Source organism: Thermobia domestica, chromosome 15 (assembly GCF_964235325.1).
Source record: "Thermobia domestica chromosome 15, izTheDome1.hap1.1, whole genome shotgun sequence".
NCBI lineage: Eukaryota > Metazoa > Arthropoda > Insecta > Zygentoma > Lepismatidae > Thermobia > Thermobia domestica.
The window spans coordinates 63415220-63432891 of record NC_137468.1 but is presented as its reverse complement, the minus strand read 5'-3'; the positions used below and the strand labels follow the sequence as shown (position 1 = coordinate 63432891).

The 17672-nt window shown below is 35.2% G+C and overlaps 1 protein-coding gene and 1 long non-coding RNA gene across 3 annotated transcripts in view; one reads left to right on the top strand and one right to left on the bottom strand.

Annotated features, from left to right (window-relative positions):
- The window catches only part of tn (tripartite motif containing protein thin), a 189647-nt gene extending 187586 nt beyond the window's left edge, over nucleotides 1-2061 (bottom strand). The window contains exon 1 of the mRNA XM_081739737.1: nucleotides 1752-2061. The gene's annotated coding sequence lies outside the window, so the exon portion shown is untranslated. The remainder of the gene's footprint in view (nucleotides 1-1751) is intronic.
- Nucleotides 1-17672, top strand: part of LOC145671052 (uncharacterized) — a 583222-nt gene that overhangs the window by 423854 nt on the left and 141696 nt on the right. The gene's annotated exons all lie outside the window — the stretch shown is intronic.

Sequence of the window (17672 nt, the reverse complement as noted above, 5' to 3'; positions counted from 1 at the left end):
TGGTAAACATTATTCTGAAGTTCAGTACATTATGATAATTCAAATATTGAATAACTTTATCTACTAGCTTAGAAAGTACTGTATCTTAAATTTGCTTCAGAATTGGCTGGCTGTTACTTTTTTTTTAAAGAAAATCAACTTCTATAAGCAATCAATTACAAGTTTAAAAATATTAATATCAGAATTAACTTAGATGTTAATTATCATTATAAGTAAGGTTGCACATTCTTAAGTGTAATTAACTATTATGGTTAATTACTATTTAACATCAAGTTAATGGATATAACCGTTTTAGATATACTTGTTTCCACTAATCATTTTGTACTTATCATTTTGTGCTGCAAAGGACAAATTGATCTCTGTTATAGAATAGGTGTTTCTTTTTTTTTTTCAGAAAGGAAATAGCATATAATTTTAGAACTCAGTACGTTGTATCAATTTGTTGTGACAAGCACCATCAAAATCTATATTGCGTGTGGTTTGTATAACATAAATTATTACACAATATAAATCAGCTCTAACATTTCTATAGTAAAATTGCACTGTCACTTGCAGAATATGATCACAATTCTGTTCACTTGTAATGGAATCTAACGTAAGAGTTATATTTGATTTTGAAATAAACTATAAATGGTTGTAATGTTAACGTCATTTCCATCTTTGGTATTACATTGGGTTGTTATTTACACCCCAGTGATTAGATTAAAACTTTGCAATCATTCGATGTAACTTTAATAATAATAAAAAAACTTTACGGTAAACAATGGTATTTCTTCTTTAAGTATGCGATGAATTCTTAGAGAGTGTTGGAGCCGCGGTGGCTCAGTGGTAAAGAGTTCACCTCTGGTGCGTGGGGTCCGTGGTTCGATGCCAGTTTGCGCCAAGTGGGCTTTCTGGTGAACAAACACCATGTGCATGGGTTTTCTCGGGATTCTTCTCTTTCCTCCCACGTTGTTCATTCCACCATTTCCGTCATTTCTCATCATAACCGTTGCCTTTAGCTTTTCTGCATAATCGTGGGACGTAAAACTGGAAGATTTCATTTCATTTCTTACAGAGGAGTAAAATTGTATAAATTATACATTATACTATAGTACAATATTCAGTATATGCTAACTGCAACATGGTACTATTATATTTATAGAATTTTTCTCCTGTATGTAGTAAAAGTGGGTTATTTAGTTAATAAATAATAAATTATGAAATTTAATTTTGACAGAACTACCTATAATAGTTTGAATAAAGGTTAGCTTAAAACTGGGGGTAAACAATTGAATATAAATTTATCGTTAGAAGCATGCGAGAAAGCTTGAATACTACTGCACTAGATACATCATGTATACTTTTTCTAAGCAACAAAGAACTGGAAAATGTTACTTTGTATATAGCTTTTAATAACAGTTACGTTTTTGTTTTCAAAAAATGTGGGTCATTAAATTCAGTACTAAAAAAACACCAAAATTAAAACAATGTATCATGGAGAATGAATAATATGCTGTGTAGAAATTGCCTTGAATGACCTTCCACACACGACACTCTACCGCTGAACACATTTCTGTTTAGGCAAGGCACGTAAATAATAAAATAGTGACAAAAGAAAATGACTAAAGCACTATTAAATTAAGCACATGTTATATAAAGATAAATGTCAAACTTTTTATCATCTACTCACACACAAATAACAGAATAGTAGCTGCACATATTATCACATATTTTAAATAAATCACTGTTGTTGTTTGCACACTACAAACCTGTGATAATCTCTATGAATAGTCCAATTATGGAAAGTTCTCGTTGAATTAAAAAAAATAACTGTTTGACTCCTCCTTTTCTTATTGCATATAAGGAGGAGTCTGGAAAATAAAAATAAAAAAATGTACTTTTTCGAAAGTTCGTATATCAGAAACAAATCTTCTTGAATGGGCTACATGTTTGGAGTTGTATGAAGAACAACCAAAGAAAAAATGAAAATTCCTTCTAAACTATGAGTCCACTTTGTTAGATAACACACCTCGAACTGAGAATCTTTAGCTCTGCAAGAGATCAGGGAAAGAGGTTGCGAGTGGAGAGAAAAACAGAGAGGGACTGAGGGGTACCTACCGGAGGAGGAGGAGGGGGAGAAAGTGAAAGAGAGAGAGAGAGAGGCCAGTGGGAAAGGAATTTTTGGCACAGTTTGCTTTCGTCATGGTGCAACAGTTGTTAGCACACACACACACACTGCCTCCCTCTGAGCTATTTTTCTCACCTTTCCTTCCATCAAACTTCAGTTCAGTTTTTCTCTCATATCGCCTACCTCGTTCTCTCCGAAATAGGTTGGACAGATTTACGCACGGTGACATTTCGGCTACTTTACTTTACAATTTGTTCAGAAGTGTTTCTTTCATCTACTCCATACATGCAAAAAAAAAAAAAAAAAAAAGTTTCATGAAACTTCTGCAATGTTATTTACGCTTGACGAGAAACAATTAGCCCAAAGATGGGACATATCACTCGATAGATTTCAATGAACTCAGTATCGTGCCGTTGAAGGGGGCATGAAGGCGATCTGGGCGATGGCCCCAGGTGCCAAACTAAGGAGGGCGCAAAATTTGGGAGAGAAAAAGGAAAGAAAGAAAGGAAAAATTACTTCGAATATATGTACGGGGTGCCGTCGTATACTCTCGTCCCGGGCACTAATTTTCCACGGCACGACACTGAATGAGCTCAATAAATTGATCTTAATAAATATAAAATCCTCTTTGAAACTTTTCTAAAATTGATATTTTTGTAAAACATTGATACTATACGATAAGCACGCCATCTGTAAAGATGGAACTGATATTGAAATATACCCTCGTAACATTTTTAATTATGACATTAGAAAGAGGGCAGTTCACAGTGCGGTTAATAACGTTTAGATGAAAATTATCATGAACTGTTAAATTTTACTTTTTGTTCAAGTAAAATAGTATCGAAAGATAAGACATATCAGGCCATACACCATATTAAGCTAAGTAAGATTACACTCTTAAGAGTAAATTTCTATGCGTAATTTTTAAAATAATGCTGGCTTTATGAGTCTTAAAATGTATGTTGTTCGTTGCCAACCTTAATGGATAAATTTTATTTTGTTGGGATAGATCTTTTTATTTACATTATATTTACTATATTTTAATAATAATAATAATAATAATAATAATAATAATAATAATAATAATAAATTCTCTCCCTCTCTCCTTCTCTTTCTCTCTCTCTCTCTCTCTCTCTCTCTCCCTGTGTGTGTATGTGTGTGTGATCAGAGCTTTTCACCTAGAAAGAGTCACCTGCAGCCACCAAATTTTGTACCAGACAGATCTTCACCAAATCTACCAGTGTGCGAAGTCATTCTTTTTTCCGATTTTTGACTAGAGGATCAAAAGGTATGCAAAAATTTAAGGACGTTTCTCAGTTTCTAAAAGCGCCTTGGTTGTACAAGGTCTGTTCCGAAATAAATGCGCCCCATTTTCTTCTACCGCGACTATCCGTTACACAGTGTTGCCGCTTGCACGGAAGGGTAAGTGGAGTCTTGCGAACACAGCGCAACCAACGCAAGTCGGCTCCGAGCTCCTGGAGAGTCACAGTGCCTTTTTCAGTGAACCCTTGTGGGAGTGCTCGGTCGAAATCAAGATGGAAAAAACACTTGATTTTTCGCCAAATTCTACGTCGAAGTACTGAAAAGCCTAAAGCAACGGGTCAGCTGCGTCAGGCACGAGATCAGGAAGTCCTGGAAGCTGCACCATGACAATGCTCCCAGCCACACCGACTTCATGGTGACCCACTTCCTGACCAAGGTCGACATCTCAACGCTCTCCCAGCCACCTTACAGTCCTGATTTGTCCTTCCGACTTTTTTTTTCGAAGATTACAAAAATCCCTCTAAGGGCAGCATTTAGGGACCCTGTAGAACATCAAGGAGGCTACGACGAGGTTACTAAAGGACATCCCTGTGACGGACTTCCAGGACGCATATAGAACATGGAAATTGCGTTGGAACAAATGTGTTGAAGCAGGAGGAATGTATTTCGGAGAATATTGAGTAATTGTACAAATCGGTTCAATAAGTTTCTTAAAATAAAAATGAGCGCATTATTTTCGGGACTGACCTTGTATGCAACCAAAATTATACTTTTGATTTTGCGGGCTTACACGACACCAAGAAATAAATAACAAGGTAATTGAAGCGGTTAGAGGATAAAGGTTGTATGTAACAAACTGTACATTTCGGGAATATCGGCTTTCACAACTATGTCCATTAACATAGACTCTTCATCGTTTCCAAATCTCTTCACTGGGACGAAGACTCACTAAATGATATGTTATGAAGCATGACTAACATAGCTTATAACACGTACATGAACCGCCAGAACTCAATGTTTCGAAATATGTAATATAACGTCCTCTAAGCACTTCAATTACATTATTCTTCCAGAAACGAGGTGTGCATGAAGCTAGTACGAATTTGTAATAAATTACAGGGTTAAGTTGCAGGTTGTATCTATTACTTGTTCTCTCCTAACAAATGATACACATGCTGTTAACAATGACACACATACTTCAACAATGACATACATATACTTGCAATTGTGGGAACGCGCATATACTTGCAGTTACTGGTTACTTGTGTATACGGGGTAGGCAAACAATGCACAACAAAAAAAATGAATTGTTCAAACAACACAAAATGACTGCCACTTTACCGTGTTACTTGGGTGTTAATTCAACACCAACCACATCGTCTTTCGAGCATATCAAAAATTATTCGTTACTAGCTAAGAGAATTTGCACTGGTTTTTATTGTTTGGTATGAGCAAAGCTTTGTGCAATATATTTGACATCCATGCCAAGAAAAAATTAACATTTTATATTTTTCGTAATCGGTCGCAATAATATTGTTGTAAACCTGTGAATCGTCTGACAACTATTACATGAATAGAAATGACACCATCTGTTTTAATTATTTGTTATTCTTGTGTCTTAGCACGTAAGAACAGGAGATGGCAGAACTATTACTCATGTAACTGTTGTCAGACGATTCACAGATTTACAACAATATTATTGTGACCGATTACAGAAAACATAGAAAATTATTAGTTACTTGGTATAAATGACAAATATATATTGCACAAAGCTTTGTTCCTACCAAACAATAAAAACCCATGCAAATTATCTTAGCTAGTAGTGAGTTATTTCTGATATGCTCGGAAGGCGATGTGGTTGATATTGAATTAATACCGAAGTAACACGCTAAAGTGGTAGTCATTTTGTGTTGTTTCAACACCCTTTTTTTGCTGTGTGGCTTTTGTTATTAAATTAAGAAATTTTGAATTGTCGTTACTTTGGTCAATGTATTCAGAATTAAGAGATTACAATGGCTCAGTACTAGAGCGCTTGCCTCTGGTGCGTGGGGTCCCTCGTTCGATGCCTGGTTATGTACGTTTGTGGTGGACATAATCGTGTCCGTGGATTTCCTCAGAATACTCCCGTTTCCTCCCATATTCCCATTTCACCAATTCTTCCATACTTGCCTTAATCATCCATCTATCTTCCAATTTGTCCTTTAAAAATCATTGGATGAAAACTCCCTTTCTAAACTCGAAATATGAACTTCATATTGCCAAAGAAGAACATATCAAGGTGCCTTGTGATTCAGCGTTCAAAATACTGTCTCCTTCATTAGCGTTACTGGAGTTTATTTGCAGGGTAAGGTCGCTTATCCTGAAATTTCCAAGCGCTGTAAGACTTTTAATGTTATTTACCACTATATGTCTGTACGAACAACATTTTCTCATGCGTATGAATATGAATAGCAAATACAGGAACAGACTTAACGTAGAATCATATCTCTACCTGAAATCATCCAGTTTTGATTCAGACATACAGAAGTTGACGTCTGAAAAACAGCCTCAGCTATTACATTAGGTGAGCGTTGAATTCTTAGTGAGGCCTAACTGATAGGATTTACTTTTTCGAATGAAATGTACTTAACCCGCCATCGCGGATAGAAAAATTTTAGTTTTCTTGTGCAATTGTCAAAAACGTTGCAAAGAAAATATGAAACAGTTTAATATCGCTTCAAAACAAAATACATATTAAAACTAAGATATAGGCCTATAAATAAATATTGCGGAGTGAGACTCCGCGTGCGTGCCTTGATGTTACAATTGACCATGCGTGCTATGGGGGGGGATTAAAAAATAATTTTTGATTTCACGGGGAGCCGCGGAGAATTTACAGTCACTACAGGAGGTCCGCGACATGAAAAAGATTGGAAAACGTTGGTCTAAATTATTATGTTCTTGAAATCGTACTACTGTATTTTATTTCACGACGTGAATCGTAGGTGGAATGGCTCTATTAAGCACTTCTGAGGCTGAGTGGAAGATTCTAAGGCACACAAAGAGCTGTCGCGCCGGCTGGTAGGTAGGTAGGTACAATGCAATATTCAATTGATCGCATAGCATGTCTAAACATTAAAATACCACATAATATGCACATTTTTCACGAAGTTAAGTAGCCTTCCGCGCTAGTGTATTAGAATCATTCAAGCTAAGCAAAAAAGTGTAGGCTAATAACAACAAAGAGATTTAGTATATGACTCCTAGAGTTTCAAACTAAAAACCGGGTACTTTATGAAAATATTCAATATAGTCATACGAGTTACGTACGTATTTGCTTGTTGTTCAAATATCAGAATTAATTAAGATCAACATTCACCAAAAGTGAGTGGCAGGGAGTTAGAAAAGGGGGTTAAGTATACGAATGTCTTTCAATGAATGACTATATACACAGAGAAAATAAACTTATGTGGTGTACATAAAAGCGTAGGTTACATCTGTAAATGTTTTAGTTTTTGGAATTAACGTACAGCAAACGTATTACTGAAGAAGTATATTTTATATGTACTTTCCGCATAAGTGTTCCCAATAAGTGTACTTTCCGTACGATTGAAAGAATATAGGTGATCTTGTAACATATCGCTGACGTATGTAACATACGTATACGTATGTTATATCCGGAAGACTATTAGATGTCAGATATCTTGCAACTGCATGATGTAATATCTAAGAGCAGTGCGTATATGGATAACTTGTCCTCCGTACAGATTTCTGTAGTAAACATAAGGATTCCGTATATTTGTGCAATACCCCTGTCTGGATAACGGATTTTTCTCGGTGTACAAATATGCCAACACGTTTTCCAAGTTCCTTCAGTATGTACTCGTTGTCTGCATTTCTTGGTTCCTTCTCGGATTAATAACAGTATATATAAAATTCAACTTCCCTCAATTATATTGAAAGACTATGGAAGAGTGAGATTGAAAGAAATTAATGATAATGGAATGGGGAAACCGATCCTCTAAGAGAAACCATCTGCACGATGTTTGTTTACCAAAAATGTAACTTGCACATATAAGGGATGAACAGCACTCATCAAAAGTAGCTCTCTACCACAAATGATACCCCAAGAAAAATTTTAGGATGTCTCGTTTCGGAAAGATGTATTTTTTTTTTTTCTGTTGAAAAACTTCGTCTAAGTTTCGGCTTGAAATCCTTTTTCGTGTCGTGAACATCACTTCTACCACTGCAATAGTTAATTAGAATAATCGTACATATTTCAATGCGTGACCATAAGTGAGTACGCTCCTACAGAGCCTATAATGTACAGTAGCATTTACTCGTTACTATTTTTTTTTTTCTTTCTTGACAGATAGCTCGAAAAACGAAATTGTATATGTGAAGTTATATATAATATAACAATTTTAAAACACGTAACTTGATAACTAACAATTTTCATTTTAAGAGACAGAATATAGGTTGTATAAAAGGACTTTGATTGTTGATTTTATTTATTTATTTATTTATCAACACAACAGATATGCCCAATTAGAGTGTTGAAATATTATAATTCATTTTACAACAGTTTTTTTCAGTGCTTTACAGGACATTGTACGTCTATCAATTTCATCATCTTTATGATATAAGCTTAAGTTGTTATAGAAAGAATATGTTCTCCAGTTTGGTGACTTCAGCATTATGTTGGTCCTAGCCATTTTCCAATAAAACAGACCTATATTATTGGTTCTGCTTCTAACTGAAGGAATATGGAAGTATAATGAAGATATAAAGTTTGAACAATGGAATTCATTTTGAACTACTTTTCTTTTTGGAGGTATACCAGATCGGCAATATTACGCCTTTATTCTCATGAGTAAATATTAAAATTGTCCTTCGGAGTATTATGACTTTCAAGTGAGGGATAAATTTCAGTTATTTTGAATATCAAATACCTTAGAGATTTTGATTGAACTCTTTCAACTTGTTGGATCTATTTTTGTTGTGAGGGGGTTCCAAATCACGGTAGCTTATTCCAACTTGGTGGGCAAATATGAATAATACATTTTCAAGACTGTTTCAATATTTCTGAAATCCTCACCACTTCTAATTATGAATCCTAGTACGCATCATAAGTAACGTCCTCGATGTGTTTAATGAACTTTAATTTAGTCTCAAATGTAACATCTAGATCTTTAATTGTATTAGGTCTATTTATAGAGGTATTACTAAACTTATAATCATGTTGAAGGGTACTTTTGTTTCTGCTGAATGATAATACGTTACATTTGTGTATATTTACTCCAAGTTTATTATTGAACACCAGTTCGCAATAATCTCTAAGTTGTGTTGTAAATCCAGACAATCATGCACAGATTTTATCTTGGCGCATATTTTGAGATCATCAACGAACAATAATTTTTCACTGTTCTGTGTATGATCTGCAAGGTCATTGATAAACAGTAGAAATAGTAAAGGGCTTAGGTTGCAGCCTTGTGGAACTCCTGATAACGCAAAATACTCGTCTGATTTCCATTCTTTATATATAACTGTGTGCTTACGTTCACTCAGATATGATGAAAAACATGATGAGGGCTGAAAAAATTTATAATGATTTAATTTGTTTAACAGTATTTTATGACTTACTCTATTGAAAGCCTTCTCAAAGTCAATATATATTACATCGACTTGGCATCCTTCTTCTAACGAGTTTGCTATAAAGTCAGTGACTATTACTAGATTAGTTGTTGTTGACCTGCGAGTAACAAAGTTATGTTGATAGATTGAAACATGATGAATAATCCGTTTACGTAATATCTGTTCAAATACGTTCGCAAAAGTACCTAAAATTGATATGTGTCTAAAATTTATAATTTCACATTTATTATTAGATTTAGGTATTGGGCAGACCAACGAGGATTTCCAATTCAGAGAAGATTATAGTTTTAATGAAAGGTTGAAAGTAATCCGTAGGGAATATTTTAAAATATCAACATAACCTTTGATTAAATACAAGGGCATCCCATTAGGTCCTACAGCTGTTCTGGATCTTTAAGTTACCAGTAATACGTGAGATGCCAAGATTTCTGAGCGACAGAAGAGAAACATTAAAACGTTTGTGGAAGGGGCATAAATGTGCTTTAGTTCAGAACAAGCTAGAACCTTCAAATGAAACGTGTTAACGCTTTCAATCCTAAGCCGAATTGAACTTGGAATAGCTTATTAATGCAAACAAACAAAGTCCAAGTCTAGCTCCCTAATATTGTAGTAATTGCATTCAACAATATCAATAAAATCTCTATTAATTTTAAAGTAGAATGTTTAAATATTTATTTACCATGTATTTCTTATGCCTACTTTTCTTTCTACTATAATATACACATCTTAAAATTGCATTAAACTGACAGAAAGCTGGAATTTGTTATATAATCCCGGAAGCGAAAGAACTAATGCTCTTGACACTACACTTACGGTAATAATCTCAGGTGTTTATTTAATTCTGTCAATGAGACCAAGAAGTCTCCTTGTGATGCGGCAGCAGCGTAGCGTACTCAGATGACAATATTTAACATTGGCTGATTAGATGTTCAACTTACTCATACATTCATTGGTGGAAATTTTAAACTAAAGCCCTTTGTACATCAACCTAATTTATTTAGGTAATTTTCTTAACTAGTCAACTACTGACATACTTCTATTTTCCTTAACTTCATACACCTGCATCTAGTGTTGAATTCTTAGTTAAATTTAGCGCAATTATAATTATTTTAACTTTACTCATTCATTTGGCAACACAGTCTTTAATAATACTGTAAAATGTGTTAACGATTGTTCGGGTCAGCTCATCAAGTTTCACTGTAACAAATAACCCTTTGTAAAATAGCTTATTACGAATTCGTTGAGAATTTAGGACGAGATGAATTGTTTTTCATATATACTAACGCTCTGAAAATAATTTCAAACAAATCTCCATGCAAATATATATAGCGCATACATACATATGAAGGAAGAACAGTAGTGCATCAGCGAAATGTAAATCCAATCCGTACAGTTTGTCCTCCTTTGCAAGATTGAACAAGAACTCTTGATATTGAATCTGACAAGAAGTTCTGTTTTCAGCTTTTTTTTAAAAAATAATATTTGGGTTGATTTTCATTCCTCCTTTTAAAACAACCAACATTCTATTTTTAAAAAAAAAATCGAGTTGGTGGAAAGTTAGTTTATTCTGGAATTAGTATTAGTGACCCAGCAACCTACTGCCAATCCATTATCTCTCTACCTTCCTTGTTTCACGTGAAAAACCAACCATTAACCTCTTCGTTCTCTCTGAAAGAATAAGAATGAAGATAAAATAATTATCTATTTACGTTTCTCTCCTTCACACTTCGTGGCAGTAAGTTTTTTCGGCCACTCTGTTCAAGATTTTGAAAGATGAGTTTTTTTGGATCTTTGACAAAATGGCAAGGTAATGAAAATGTGTGTTTGGAAATTCCATATCAACTATTATTAGATAGGCGAGATTACGCAAAAACTCCCCGCGAAAGAATCATAGTAACAAGGTTATGTGACGCAAACCAACAAGCCAACTGTTACGGAAAACAGGATTATTTTGTTTTTGTCACAGATGTGAACCATTCATATATCGTTATTTTTCTTTTATGCTATCATTTTTTTTGAAGTTTCTGCTTTAGAAACAAAAGAGTCCATCTTCCAAATTGGTCATAGCATATTTTTGTTACATTTTTGTTGTTATATTAACTACAATTGACCTATAATATCTATTCTATGCAGTTCTGTCTTATTGGTTAATGTTCAGCTATCATCATTCAAGTAATGATATAAATATGTGCGTTTCTAGGCAGTATTTTCAAGGTAAACAACATCATATTTAAGACTTTGCCATCTTCACAAACTTATCTCCATAAAGAATACCTCCAAAATCAACTTCATCGTCTTCACATGTTCCAAAATCCACTCAACTTCAACATCCTTATTAAACAGTGCGGAGCAATTACACTTTATAGCACTTATGATTCAATGTTCCAGTTCATTGCTCCGATTACAAGTAATTTCAATATGTGAAGAATCACGTATGCATATCATAGTAACAAACTCCCTACATAAAAAATCCTTATTAAACAGTGCGGGGCAATTATAGTTTATGGTACATATGATTCAATATTCTGATTCCCTGCTCCAATTACAAGTAATTTGATTACTGGAAAATCACATATACAAATCAGTAATCGGAGTAGTAAATGAAATTAGCTAATATCCTATAAATTTATAACATATGCACATCTTTCAGATGGGATAGTATAAATGTAAAATAAAAATAAATAAACCATAACTTTAATATTGAAAACTAATATTTCAAAACTCTTTCTTATGTTCCAGGGGCGGATCCAGGACGGACTTCTTGGGGGGCGGTGAGTTGTAATACTGCTGTTTAGAGCTACTTTTAAGAGCTCCAAACTCTGGGAAGAGTTTTCCTCTTCTAGGGGGCACGATCGAGGCAGTAACCCCCTGGATCCACCCCTGTTATGTTAATACGATAAGCCTATTATTGTAATCAACCTAATTAACCCTTACGATAGAAATAAACTTGTTCCAATCAGAACAAGCTATAATAATTTTTGCTTAGTAAAGATATAAATTGAAGAATATGTCTGAAATAAAAATTCAAATTTATCATTAGTTTAATAAATTTCATTACGTTTAGTTACCATTATCTATTTCACATGCCGTAGGAACACCAATAAAAATTACTATTAAATATCACTAAAGAACCAATCATTTTACAGCAAATACACATATTAGAAACTGATTAAAATAATTTGAAAATGAACTGATTACCGAATTACATAGAAACATATGGGGCCTTATGCAGAGTCGTTCTGACGCGTGATTAGAGCCATACTAAAGAGTTGGACTAACATATGTTTCTTGCAGTAGTCAGGCCTTTAGTATGACGCTCATCATTCGTCAAAACGACTCTGCATAAGGCCCATGATAACTATACCCGGAACTGTTTGAATCCAGAAAAAACAGTGAAAGAACTATAAATTGAACGAACATAATCGTGTATGGTATAAATTATAATACAAGAGTAAATAATAAATATTGCAATATATGTACTACCCAAACAGCATGCGATTGTAAGCCTTATAAGCCGTAATCGACCTATATGCCGTAAGCCTTATATGCCGTAAGTACAAGACGAAACTTCCCCAAGAGGTAGTGTGGCAACCGGACTATTTACCACGGAAGCCGCCAATCTGTCAGCATATTCAGTCAGTTTTTAGTGGCAATGATAATGAGTGCTCAACAACGTCTTATACGTGAATTGTTAAATCTATGAGTTTGAACCCGGGTATAACGGTGCGGCGGCAACCAATACGTTTGACATACGATAGCGGAAGGTGCAGTGAACCCAGGAGAGCAACTTGATGGTTCTAGAAATTTCGTGCAGGTTGTGAAACTGACGAAGATCAATCAAGGTCCGGCCGCTCCAGGGTAACAGATGCTGAGGTCATACGACACGCTATTGAGGAAAATCCATTTACCAGCACACGATGATTACAAAACCAATTGGCATGTTCCAATTCACTGTAGTGCAGGTGAAAGTATATGTGTGCTGTTAACTGCTGCAAAATCCGTGCGATGTGCGTTCTCTGAAACTAATGGTCACACACGACAACGTGGGTGTATTTTCGAAATCCAAACGTGAAAAAAAAAGTAGTTGAACAAGGGCCAACTTCCAGTCGTCAAACAGGACCATTTGGAGTAGAAAGTCATACTCTGTGTGTGGTGACACTTCGAGTTCGTTCCTAACAGTTGTTCCATCAATGCTGACCTGTATTATGGAACGAGCCACAAAAAGTAAATTTTATAACGTGTTTTCTACTGACTTTTTTTGGTTTATATTCTTGTAGAGTAACGTTAATTATCTATCATCTTTTTCTATTCCACGGTCGAAGAAGAGAGTTTCATAGTACTAGGAGGGCTGTATAGACAAATGGAGACATAGCATGTAGAAGAAAGAGCGGAGGGACAATTCGTGTTGTTTATAGCTGGCCATGTTCTTTGTGAACTTTTCCCACGCAATGAATGTTATTGGATTTTATATGTGTTACTCTTTTAAAGTGGTAGTGAAGGGGGAACAGTATATACAGCACTTACATTTGATTTCTTAGAAACGGCACCGCCGCACCGAACTGTCGGCCTTTGTTGAAAGTAATATATAGGAGATGTTATTGTTTCGCTAGTTACAGTTTTTGCCAAATCATTCATTTCGACAGTGTTTGTGAAATCGAATATACCAGTCTGCAACAACATATGAGGGGTATTAGAAGCGGAACTACTTAAAAAATGAAGAGTGTGAGGCAAGAACATGGTAACCCACAAATTTTCAATTTCTAAGTTATGCAGCACCGGATAGAGAACAAACCATACTGCTTCGTTTAATCTTGTCCGAGATCAAGTTGTGCTCTATAGATCGCAGTAATATTCACTTATGGTAAGCCTCTTTGTGACTTTTTGGAATGCATAAGATGGTAACCCACAGTTAATATGGCGGGCAATGAGGAACCGTGTAACACCGTACCATCTAAAAAGAAAAGAATTAGCACATTAAATGTTTCTTACAGCCTATTTAATGAAGAATTTATTATTGAGTGACTCAGGAAGTGAGTATTGTCGCGAAGATGACACAACTGGGTCGTCATGGGAAAATAACTAGGTACATTGCATTGTATTTTCTGTCATGATCTGTATTATAGGGAGCTGGTTTTAATGCGAGGCTGAGGAATTTAAAGTTGATTGACAGCTGCCCCACCCCGTCAGCAAGAAACGGTCACTCGACGGTCTTGGGCAGGGTTGCCAGAGCGTTGTCAAAAAATTCACCAAATACTCACTTAATTCAAAGAGTTTATGCAATTATGTAATCCCTATCGAAGATCCATGTATACGTGGACACACGCAAATTAAGCTGTGATAACAAATGCTTCAGTTTTTTCTCCCTCGCTTCTTCGTTGCGCTGCACTATGACCTTCCTTATTACTTCTCTAGCTTCGCTGTGTATAGTTTGCCCTTCTTACGCTGTGAAGCCATTGTCAAATGAATAATAAGCAATAAAACCGCAACCACAACAGCACCCAACAAATAACCAACTCACACTAACTCTTCAGAATGACATTCATGTGACAATTTTCTAACCCTGGCAACGCTGACATATAGAAGGAGGGTAAGAGAGTATCGCAAGAGTCAGCTAGAAAAAATGTGGACATTTCCCCCCTCTACCTCAGCCCCCGCTGGTAAACAAGCTAGCTCCCTATAATACGTGGCTTACCATGTTCTGTTTTCATGATTTTGCAGACTTTCATCTGGGTACTTTCCATTCGCTTTTGCATAATCCATTATTGTTTCCGGATAAAGGTTACCAATTGGTGCAACTGTGTTGAGTGAATCATGCTGTATTTTCAATAATAAGCAGTTAATGTCGGATATCAAGTTTTGCATTGTAGTAGTTGCTGTAGGATATCAATTATTGTATTTTAGTAATTCCAGTATACCTCACCCAGATTTTTTGCCGGACCACCAAGAATCGAGTATGTATTTTATATTTCCAGCAACATTGTGTGTCTTTTAAAAATTTACGAGGATCCGTTTCTGGTCCAATAAAAATCCAGGAAAACAATTTTTTCGCACCAGCAAGCTTCCATTAGCACAGTATGTATTCGCAAACATTATTCCGGAAATCGCACTGCGTTGCTGGAAATTCATGCCGGATTGTGGCTGGTCCAGCAATATTTTGTAACTTAGGCAAGCAAGTGACCATGTGGCCCTTATACTTCAAAAACCGAAAGAACTATTATTGGTACCTCGCCTGACGTGATTTTCTTTTATTAATACTGATTTACTTTGGTGAAGTACAAGGGCCTACATCCCACTTTTCGAATCCTAAGTAATGTAGAAAACAATCCTACTTGTGACAAATACTCAAGTCTGGACCCGTTAGGGTTGGGTTAGATATGGCTCTTTGGGGTGAGAAACGGAAATAGCGCCAATATTAATATTCTAACGTGTGTATCAAATTGACATAGAAGAACTTGATGATACAGAGGAGAACCAGCACGTCATGAAGTAAAAGCAATATACTCCAAGATTCATTTCTGTCTTCTTTAGCCTCGCATAACGTGGGACGTAAAACTTAAAGATTTCCAAGATTAATTTTTGTGTAAACTTCTATTCGGATATTGTGAAAACAATTCCTTTTTATATTAGATTTTCTTCTTAATTTAGAATCTATTTCTTTAGATAATAAGGTTTTTTTTACAAAGTTTGTAATGTTTGCATTAGCTGAATTAAAACTTCACTCGGTCGAGTTTTCTTTATGTCGTTACGTACATTTCTGTAATACTCATGTTTTGTATTAGTAAGTCAACAAATATTGTTTCCTGATGTGAAAATCCAATACAAAAAATGTAAGTAAACACACACACTTCAGAAAATAATGTTTGCATCAATTATAGCTTAAATGTGAAAACATGGTAACCCATACAGCACCATATAAAATTAGAAATTGGCTATATTGGTTTGATACAATTATTTTAATCCTTCAGGTATAGTCTAATGTGAAAAATCAGCTTTCTAACTTTTAAAATAAATTGTGCAGCAGAAAACATCTGATTTCTTAAAATAGTAAAATTGTGGGTTTCCATGTTTTGGTCTCACACCCTTCAATTCTGCGATTACCTTTGAATCCTTCCTCTCGGCAGGACATGTGTTTTCGTTGTTACTAATACCAATGACCGATAACTTAACCTTATCAGTTCAACTACAATTACCACCACTACAAAAGAGCCAGTAAGTCTGTGGGAAGATTGCCAAACTCTACTCTAAAAACAATGGAAATATATTGAAATTGACTGAGTTCATAGCAAAATTTGATTCAGTGAAGACAGAACACTTACCCAGGACCACTTCAAGAGAAATTTATGTTACTTATCTAGGAAAAGGAAATCACTGAGTTGCTGGAGTCAAAGATAAAATAGCAAATTTTGAAAGAAATACAAGAATGGATATATTACTTCATTATCTTAGATTGCACTCCTGATGCAAGCCACAAAGAGCAGTTGTCATTAGTAATTCGTTATGTGAGTTGCGAATCAGGAGAAGTACCCCTTATACACGAACAATTGTTTGGGATTCATTCCTATTGACTGTTCGACAGGGAAGCATTAACTGACAGAATCGCATACAACTTAAAGAAATGAAGGTATCACTAAGAAATATGCATCGACAAGAATACGACAACGCCACTGACATGAAGAGAAAACACACTGAAGTTCAAAAAGGGATAATAGACATGAACCCTCATGCATTGTCCGTATTATGTAGCTCACATTCTCTTAATCTTGTCGTAAATGACGCTGCTTTAACTTATACTGGTGCTGTTGACTTCTTCAGCACTATACAGGAAATGTATAACTTTTTCTCTGCTTCGGCACACAGAACATGCCAGTTCTCTAACCCTGAAACCTTTAAGTGAAACTCGGTGGAAAAGTCATATTGATGCAGTGACTGCTGTTCGATATCAAACAGGGGAAATATACGATTCACTATATGCATTGTCTATTGATCCCAAAAGTGATGTTTGGAAAAAGCAAAGCTAATAGTCTAGCCCACAAGATTAAGAGTTTCACGTCCATTTGCTGTCTTTGGCATACAATTCTATTCAGACTCAATCTTCTAAGCAAAATGTTTCAAAAAGAAGAAATGAACATTTCAAAAGCAGTTCGAATGATCTTAAAAGTTATTTTGAAGCAATGCGAACCGAAGAACTACTAGTGGATACGAGAGAAATTGCAGAGACTCTACAAATCGACCCCTATTTCCAAGTAAGTTACAATTACGATCACCACCAACCAAACGTCAGTTTGAATATGACGCCCCTGATGAGCGCATTGTAGATTCCAAAATTTCTTTCAAAAGTAGCTTTTATTTTCATGTTTTGGATCAAGCCATAAGCTCACTAGAAGAACGGTCTTTTCAACTGAACCATCATCATGACGTATTTGGGTTTTTATACATTATACATTTTATACATTTAAATGTAGACAAAGATTCCCTGATGAAGAAATGTGCTCATATTCAGGTGGTTTTAATAGATGAAGAGCATTGTGATATTGAAGATTTTCAACTTCAACTGGCATTATTGGTTTTACTCTCTCTACTACTAGATGAAAGTGCTAAAAGCCCCCTTGAAGTATTAAAATACTTGAGTAACCAGCTGACTGAAAATTTCCCTAATGTATCAATT